General features: G+C 37.4%; 1 long non-coding RNA gene across 3 annotated transcripts in view; it reads left to right on the top strand.

Moving 5' to 3' along the window:
• The first annotated feature begins 1,896 nt into the window (after positions 1–1,896).
• LOC119235604 (uncharacterized) overlaps positions 1,897–9,661 on the top strand; it is a 51,449-nt gene continuing 43,684 nt past the window's right edge. For 2 of the 3 annotated variants that reach the window (XR_005122865.2, XR_008550199.1), the window contains exons 1-3: positions 1,897–2,017; positions 2,115–2,253; positions 7,996–8,138. This is a non-coding gene — a long non-coding RNA (uncharacterized LOC119235604). Of the gene's footprint in view, positions 2,018–2,114; positions 2,254–7,391; positions 7,450–7,995; positions 8,139–9,661 lie in introns of those variants that run through there. The other variant, XR_005122866.2, reaches the window with a different exon arrangement.

Below are 9,661 nucleotides of genomic sequence, written 5' to 3'. Positions count from 1 at the left end.
GGGAGCAGCGGGCATGACTGGAGAGGTCAGCCACGCCATGTGGGACCCTTGCTGGCTGTCCAGGATCAAACCAGCGCTGCAGAGGCTGCAGACAGCTTTGCAGCACAGTGCTCAACTGCCTGCACCACCAGGGGAGGCCCATTTTTTTTTTTATATTTTTTAAAAGATTTATTTATGTATGCATACAAGAACTGGGGTGCAAGCCAGAGGTGTGGGGGGGTGAGAGGATTCACCAGAGACAGAGTGTGGAGCAGAACAGGCAAATCTACTGAAATACACTGCTGAGAGGAGCAGCGGGAGAGACAGGAGAGGTCTTGCTGCGCCATGTGGGTTGCTCCCTGGCCACCGGGGGATCTAACTTGTGCTGCAGTGGCTGCCAATAGCTTGATAGGGCTGGCTTTAACCCCTGTACCACCAGGAAGGCCCTAGTTTGGCTATTATAAATAGTGCTATAATGGACATAGGAATGCATATATTCCTCTGCATTAGTGTTTTTGCATTTTTTGGGTAACAGTGGAATTGAATTGTACATTAGATCCATTTTTAACATTTGTGAAGAATCTCCATACTGTTTTCTACAGGGGCTGGACAAATCAATATTCCCATCTATAGTGTACAAGGCTTCCATTTTCTCCACCCCTTTGCCAACATTTGTTTTAGGTACTTTTTTTAAACTTCAAAATTACTCTCCAAAATGCTCTGATGCTCCTTTCAGAGATAGAAATTCAGAGAGGACATTCTTTGAGATTTTCCAGAAACTTATGCCTATGGCAGGATTTGAACCTTGAAAGTAGTTGACTCCAGAGCCAGGATCTGTACAAAATATGCAGGGCATTTCCAAATGCAGCATCTTTTTACATTGCAGGTGTTCCTTCTCTTATAAAGCAAACAGCTTTGTCATCAGTGGATAGAAAATTGTAGTATCCTAGAGATTATTAGGTTCCATCATGGGACAAAATGATGGGTGGTTTTTATCTGCATTGTTTGAAAAGCCTGGCTGTATACAGCAGCTGAAATACAGCACCCAACATTTTCTCCAGTGGATGCCACAGCAGACAGCAGATGCGCAATGTCCACATAGTAAGGCAGGCAGAAGGGCCTAAATCAATCATCTAGCCTGAGAGGATAGCTGACCCATGCTTTATCCCAGCTGCTTATAGACTTTAGTCCTTAGGAAGAAAAACAATGCGTTTCTAGAAAATATCTCTAAAGAGGAAGGATTACAATTACCCTAGAGAAATTGCCTCATAAGTGCACACAGTCAAAGGGAAAGGACACATAAAATTATCTGAGCTAAAAAGATAGCTTTGGTTTACTAGAATAAGAGAACATCAAATCCAAGGGGATCTGAAATTCATTAGCAATTAATGACATGTTACTACACATGTTTAAGAGATTGCCTAGACCAGTGTTTCCAAAACTGTGTTGCAAAGAATGCATGTTTCTAGAAATCTAATGTTCTATAAAATTAAGATTTCATAGTTTAAAAAACCTCTAGCAGAATTTATTTATCCATTGTTCTTTCTTAGTAACAGACCCTGTTTGCTTCTACTTGGGGAAGGTTTATATTCATTCAGTTGAAGAATCCATTGAAATGTCTTACTAGGGGGCCTCCCCTGGTGGCACAGTGGGTTGAGCACAGGGCTGTGAAGCTGTCCACAGACTCTGTGGTGCCAGTTCGATTCCCACCCAGCTGGGGAGATGGCGTGACAGGCCTCCCCTGTCTCTGATGGATTCTCTCACCCCCATGCCCCCCCACCCCGTGCCTCTGGCCTGTACCCCAGCGCTTGTATAAATAAGTAAATCTTTAAAAAGAAAAAAGAAATGTCTTACTAGGAATCGTACTAAGAGAGAAGTTCGTTGTTGTTGTTGCTTTTTTTTTTTTTACAGTTTACAAAGTGGACACTCATCCTTTTTACTTAGAGTTAATGTCAAGTCTATATAGTACAGTACCTACATTGTCTCCTGGAGAGCAAAATTGATAAACATGATTTTAAATCTAGGACTCTTTTTCCAGGTTTGTTTCTTTTTTCCATGTACTTTTCTCATCTGTGTTTCTTTCCCCATACGAACATCCTCCACTTTTTCAATGTGATATGCTCTTTTCCATGCAGACCTGTGAATGAAGACTCAGAGCCCTCGGAGGCCAATGGTTCTGGCAGGTCTCATGGCATCTACGTGAACAGATGGTCTCCAACACCTTCTGAGTCAGCGAGCACCATTACAGCAAGTCATTTTACTTGGGGTACCCAGGTATTTAATCACCTTTTTTCCTCAACAAGAAATTCTGTTTTTTTTTTTTAATTTGAAAATTTTTTTGAGATAACATTGGTTTATATCATTGTTACTATTTTGGTAGCATCGGAACCCCCCTTCAGGAATTCACCCACCACCAAAGCACCAAAGCACTAAAGCATAGTCCACCTCCATAGTCCACTGTTTAAGAAGTTCTTTAGAGAGGGCTTTAAGAAAGGTTGAAAGAAATTCATTTTTGCCATTTCCATGTTTTGTTTTTCTACTTGAGATTAATATGTGATGGCTGGAGTTTCAGTAGTTCATAATCTGGGAACATTGGATTGTTTTTAGGATAAAATATACAAAATTAGCATAGTAAAACCTACATATGAAACTTACTTGTGGCACTACCATTCCAGGCCTAGTGTTGCTACTTCTGAACTCAATTTTGGCAAGAATATAAAAAAAAATTATAACCCTAATGCTAAGGTTCATTGTAGCTAGGTATCTACTACATACAAACAATTGGATACAATTCCTGATACACCCTGTATATTCCACTCTCTATATTCTTACAGGTTTGTAAATACTTTGCTCATTAAAGATCCTGAAAATCATTGTCATGAGTAATACATATATTTAGACATCAAACAACTATTAAGAAATTGCCATGTGCCAGACAATGTGCTAAAGAGTGAGAATGTGGAAAAATAAGAGTGATTGACTCTGAGATCGTCATGGAAGTCTTACCCTAAGAAACTGAGTGACATTTTGAGGATTGAATAGGTGTTTTTGGAATAGAGAAGAAATGGAAATATAAGGCAGGTAGAAAACATAATAAATGAAATAGAAATGTGGTGTTTCCTAAGAACTTCAGCATTTTTGAGAAAACTAGAGTTAAAAGTGAGTTCAGTCTTTTGGGGCTTATGTAGGCCTAGGGCAGAATCACACATTTGGAGAGGTAGACAAAGGCCAAACTGTGACAGACTTTTAATAGCAATTGCAGGAATTTCAGCATTATACTCTAGGAAAAATGGCACCAGTAGGCAGTTTTAGCGAGGAGAAACAAGATTGAATTTGTGTTCTTGAATGATCTCTCTGGCATTGATGTGGAGGTTAAATAAGGGAGCCTGATATTGGAAAATGGGTGAGGTAGGCAGAAAAAAATAGATACAACAAAGCCAAACTGGAGTGTAATGGAATGATTCAGGCAGATATCAAGAGAGCGCAAACCATTGCAGGAGCAACTTTGTTGACTGACTAGTAAAGCACCACTCGTATTTACTCAGGGGCCAACCAACATGAATTCCTTGATCCTAATCAACAGTTACAGGAGATGAATGCATACCATCTCTTATACCAATAGAAAGCCCTTGTTTACGGAAAATGAGCTAGATTTTTAAACCCTTCCTATTCTCCGGTTTTAAAAATTACTGCTTTTTTAAGAGCACACACATACAGATACTTCTTTGATCAAATCTGATTCTCCTCCTAACTCCCTAAGTTTTCTCCATGCAGACCTCTCATGATCCCGGGATAAGAATAGTATGCTCATTGTTTCTTTTTTTTTTTTTATTTTAAAGATTTATTTATTTTTATAAAAGAACCCGGGTACAGGCCAGATGCACGGGAGAGTGAGAAGATTCATTGGAGACAGAGCAGGGAACAGAACAGGCAGACTGATGAAATACACTGCTGAGGGGAGCAGCGGGAGAGACAGGAGAGGTCTGCTTTGCCATGTGGGATTCTCGCCAGCTGGCCAGGATCGAACCCTCACTGCAGAGGCTGTGGACAGCTTCACAGTGCCAGCGCTCAACTGCCTATGCCACCAGGGAGGACGGCTCATTGTTTCTTATTAGGAGTTAAAATCCTTTCTATTTTCCCAGAACCCCAGAAACCAGGATCATCTTCACCAAGTGATACCATTTGCATTGTGCCATCAGTAACCACAGCCTCCACAAAACCTGTGTAGTCTTAGTGTCAGAGGAAACCATTGTTTCCTTGGGAGATACAGACACCTTTAGAATTTCTTAGCATCTCTAAAATTAAATCAACAAAAATGCATATCCAACCTTGTGAGTTCCTGTACCAACATTTTACCACACACACCAAATTCTGAGATTCTCAGCTTTTGAACAATCCCACCTCTGAGGGATAGAGTGTTTACTTTGAAACCTTTTGCAAAGGGTATAAAATATTTCTCAATGATTCATAGCCGAGGAGTTAAATTTTTATCATGGTCTCCCTCTTCAGGTAAATTGTCTTTTTTTGTTTTAATGTGATTATTTTTTGCCATCATTTATCTCTCAGTTTAAACTCTCATTACTTCTACCCTGCTGACTAGATTTCTAGAAGAATTTGGTCAGTGTTTGAAGAATTAGTATTTCAGTACATTCATACTGCTTCCCCCCACCATCTATATTCTACAGGATCCTGCTTCTGACTTATTCCTTTAGGAACTGTTTTCCTCTCAAGCCCATGACATGCATCATCTCCTGTGAGAGAACATATCCAAGAACTAGTATGAACAGGGATTTTTGCCAGACAGCATCACCACCTCTATTGCATTATGGCAGAGACTGAGGACACAGATTGGAGGGATAATTGTGTGATGGTATTGCACAACCAGTGGGCTTAATAAAAAAAAAACAAAAACAAAACTGGAACACAATGATAGGTAACTTAGAAATGTATTACATCAAAGTAGCCTACTTACAAATATCTTATTTATTTTTATTTGGAATCCTCCTTGTTTCCTAAGTGGCTAATGATACTCATATCTCTGTTTCAGTATCATTAGTCTATTAAAAGTTTTACTGGTGCCCTAGGTCACAGACACAAAAGAAAAGGACATCATTGCACATGGTAGCACTTTCTCTTTTTTACTCCACTTAAATTCAACATTTTTATTTCCATAGAATTAGAGAATATATTCAATGGGACAAAAAGGTAGTGATAGATATTTTGGGAATTGGAAAGTGAGAGAGCCATGAAGCTCAATCTATTTTTTTCACGAATGGAGAAGGTAACACTGGGGTAAAAAACATGGCACTGAACCTTTAAAACATCTATAAAGCTAAACTTTTCAAGAATTAGAGGCATTTATTTCCTCATGTCTAGAAAGCATCATCACTATAGCCCTCTAAAATGAGTCAGAATCACAAAACTTCATAGAGCCTGAGAGAAATCCTTTTGGATAGTTCTTAGAGATCATCAATGCCTGAAAATCTCTATGGAAACAAAATCCCCACAGCAGTTAAGTGACTTTTCCAGTGTCACACAGCAACATAGGCTAAATCAGCCTTGCTGAGCCCTATGTCAAAATTAGTATTATGCATGTGCTCCCAGCATGAGGCTTCTAATCTTGCACCTTCCACAATGTGTGTGTGTGTGTGTATGTAAAGACACAGTTATTTTCTATTCTTTTAAAGATTTATTTATTTATACCAAAACTGGGGTACAGGCCAGAGGCACGGGAGGGTGAGAGACAGAGCGGGGAGCAGAACAGGCAGACTGACTGAAATACATTGCTGACGGGAGCAGTGGGCAAGGCAGGAGAGGTCTGCCATGCCATGTTGGTATCTCCCTGGCCGGCTGGGAATTGAACCCACACTGCAGAGGCTGTGGACAGCTTCACAGCACGGCGCTTAACCCGCTGAGCCACCGGGGAGGCCCTATTATCTGTCTATTTTGCAGAAAGTACAATCTGGACTTTAAAAAAAAAAAATCTAACAAAGTCAGCTAATGAAACAGCATTTGAGCCAGTGACAGAGAACAAAGATTCTCTGTTTAGAAGCTAAATGTGACATCATTCAAATCGTATTTTTCAAAGTAGGTAGGACATTTTATGTAATTATTTCTCCTAGGGAAAGGAGACATGAGAACACATTATTTCAAATAATAAAAAAGGCCTTTATTATATTCAATGGAGGCTCCACTAGTCAAAAGATTAAAACATCTTCGTTAGGTTTCTAGAAATAATTAGTAAACCAGTTTCCTAGGATCCCATTCTCTCACAGTGGGGTGCATATTGAGAGCCCTTGGACATGAAAGATTAGCTTAGAGAGAGAAAAAAAAAACAATCAATAATCGAGTGAAAGGAAGGACTCCTCTTTTTTTGAGTTACACCTTTAGTAATTAATCAAACAGATATATTTTACTTTCCTTCCAAAAAATACATTTTTAGAGACCATTCAAATATAAATTGCTCTCAGAATCATGCTAATTGACTCTCTGGTAATTCAAGAGTTGACTTCATGATGAAGAAGATAATGATAAGCTCTCAAGGGAATTTAAGGAAATTTGATTTTTAAGAGCAGTTCTCATATATTTTTTTTCAAGCTATAAACAAGAAGAAACACTGAGCAGTGGAAACTTGAGAATGACACCTTAAAGGGACAGTAATGCCAATATTCATCATTTATTCCCCAGGGTAAAAGGAGGTAAATATTTGAATTACAGCTCGATAAACTGAGTAAGAATCACAAATTTTAGATGATAGGATGAAGCCGTTTCCCACTCAGCTCTACAGTTGTGGTCTTCCAAAGTGTGAAGACTTTGTAATCACTCATACTTCATTATTCTTTGTGGAGGAGAAAGGCCACTTCCTACCACTTCACTGCAGAAGAAAGGCTTAGCATTTATAAAGCAGCATCTTGCATACTATGTGTTAATCACTTAAACTGAGAAAATGGTGACAGTAAAGTGGAATAAACTGGCAGATACCAGTGTTACTAGGTGATTAAGGTTAAATTCACCAGAGTAAGGACTAATCCACAAGTACCCTGAGGTGATGCACCTCTAAGAATCCATCACTTCTGTGAAACTCCCACTAAAAGTGCCTGGTCTGAGTCTGGGTGTGAAGCTTTATCAATGATCACATGGACCTAAGTTGAGGTGCAGACTATGGAATTCAAGTCCTCTCCTTTGAAAACTTGTCATGGATACATAAGACAGGAGAGTACTGAAGAACTAACTCAGGCTGGAAGAGCAACACAATGAAAGGCAACACAGTGTCTTGGGCAGAATCAGAACCAGAACAGGAAAATTGACATCTGGGAAAATTGACACTGGGGGAAGCTGACAAGATCTGAATGGGAACATGGGTGTGAATAATGATATTGTACCCATTTTGAGTTCCAGATTCACAGGTTCTATGAAGGTTATTCAAGGAAGAATCCTTGTTTAGGGAACATAAAGACTGCACTGTTCGAGGTGAGGGAACATTGTGTCTACATCCTCTTGAGAACTTAAGGAAAGGGTGAAAAATAATTGCTATATATTTATACATGGATAAATAGGCACATAGAACATGTGGCAAAATTTTATAATTAAAGAATCTGAGTAAGAGGAATAATAGATATGCTTTAATAAAACCTTATAAAATTATATATGTTCATACAGATATAAATATGTAGACATATGTTCATATAAGTGTGTGTGTACATATATGTATATATATAAAGAGAGAGAGAGAGAGAGAGATATACCCCAGTATTGAAGGCCACATGACATTGGACACAATACAATTATTTTCATTTATATTTACGTTGGGTGCTTAATTTCATCATCCATTAGTTCAACATATACTGAGATTCTACCATGTTTGTCCCACTGTTTGGGGTTTAAGTTTCACAGGAGAGAACAAGAAAAATAAATATTATGTCCCAAAATATCAAAACTGTAAGGGAAATCAAAACTGTAGGTCTTTTTCTTCAGTAATTAATTCATTGGAAGATTATTTTCATTTGTTATTTTTAGACATTCCAATGACCTTGTGAAAGGAGATGAGGGAATCTGAAGAGGAAGTTATGTTTAACAGGATAATAAATATATCTACTGAAGCCTCTTCTTTATGGAAAACATACACGCTTTTCCAATTTCTGGGATCTTGAATCTAGAAGGTATGCCACTGTACTAGTATTACCAGTATTATGAATAGAGTTTTTAAAAAAAATATTTTCCAAATATCTTCACAAGTATGATATTGTTTGTCAGTGCTGAAAGCGGTTTGGTAATGCACTGCCTCCTCAAATAGTTAATACTGTATTCCTTTTTTTCCAGTTCCACAGTTCCTTGAATTTCAAAGGGCAGCAACATTCTGCATAAAAGAATAAAGACCAAAAATCCTAATAAATTGTGGTGGAGACCCACAGTGAAACATTATTTTTTTAAGTACTTAAATTGAAACAGTGAAGAAGTGGGTGTCCACAATATATTGACTCATTTTATCCCAAGTTCAATTTTTTTTAATAATAAAACATTTTTATTGGCTTTATATATTTTTCTCTATTATATCTACCATAAATGTACACTATCAAAACCACAAAGGAAAAAAATCTTAGAATTTCAAAGAATGTTGGCAATCTCATTAAGGTTTGATGTTTGGTCTTTATTTTGTTTTCTCAAGTTGTAATATTTTTTATAATTGGAATTTGACACATGACTATTAATTATTATCCTGTTAATTATTGCATATTCCATATTCTTTTAGTTAATGCATAATTTGAATTTACTCTTTTAACACATGATTAGCAGTTATTCAGAATATCTGTACATCTTAAGAAGTAGAATTCAACCTAGAGCATATATTTAAATAGCTAAATCATTTCAAGCCCAATGTTGCAACATACAAGAAACATCAAACAAATGAAAAGCAGCCCCTCAATAGGAAACTCGTGTTGCTAATAAATAACAATCAAATAAATAAATGTGTTAAAATGCCTATACATAAGGGCTAAAGAAAATTAACAGAAGAGTATGCTTACCTCCAGTTAAGTACCAAGGATGTTTCTGTGGAAGATAACAAGGGAGATGGCAAGACTGAATAGAAGTTTGTCCGATAATACAAAAGAAACTAGTCTCAAAAGATAGAAAAGCATGGGAAAAAATAGAATGTGATGATATATTCATTACTGCCTCAGCACGAAGAATGTGTGTGTGTGAGATGGATGAGTGAGGATTGTTTATAAAGGTGAGAATGGAGAGGGATATACCAGATCTTGAGAAACTTTTTTTTGTTCATTTGTTTTTAATGTTTGAATTTTATCCTACAAAGTAAAGGAAAGTAAGAAGTTCAAAAGGAACATTAGATGGAAAAAATGCATAATCCTAGAAAAACAGTGAAAACCATAGTTAGCAATTGGGTAGTATACAAGAATAAAAGGCATTCAACAATAGGAAATAAATAAGTTGTTATACACTGAAATATTTTGCATATATAATTATATCTAGTTTAATGTTTCATTCATTCTGAAGTTGCCTTAGGGTGGGGTCCCATTATCCCTCCAAAGGCATTGTGTGGCATGTGAAGGTTTAGGCAACTGTGTGTATATGCTGCCCATAGTTCATTCTCCTCACAATAACCAGAGTAACTATTTAAAAACTGAAATAATATCATGTCACCCTTTTAACTGAAAACCTTCCA

This window comes from Talpa occidentalis, unplaced genomic scaffold (assembly GCF_014898055.3).
Source record: "Talpa occidentalis isolate TD23 unplaced genomic scaffold, MPIMG_talOcc4v2.1 talOcc4.9, whole genome shotgun sequence".
NCBI lineage: Eukaryota > Metazoa > Chordata > Mammalia > Eulipotyphla > Talpidae > Talpa > Talpa occidentalis.
Note: the sequence above shows the minus strand (reverse complement) of the source record. Positions and strands in the feature narration are given on the sequence as shown.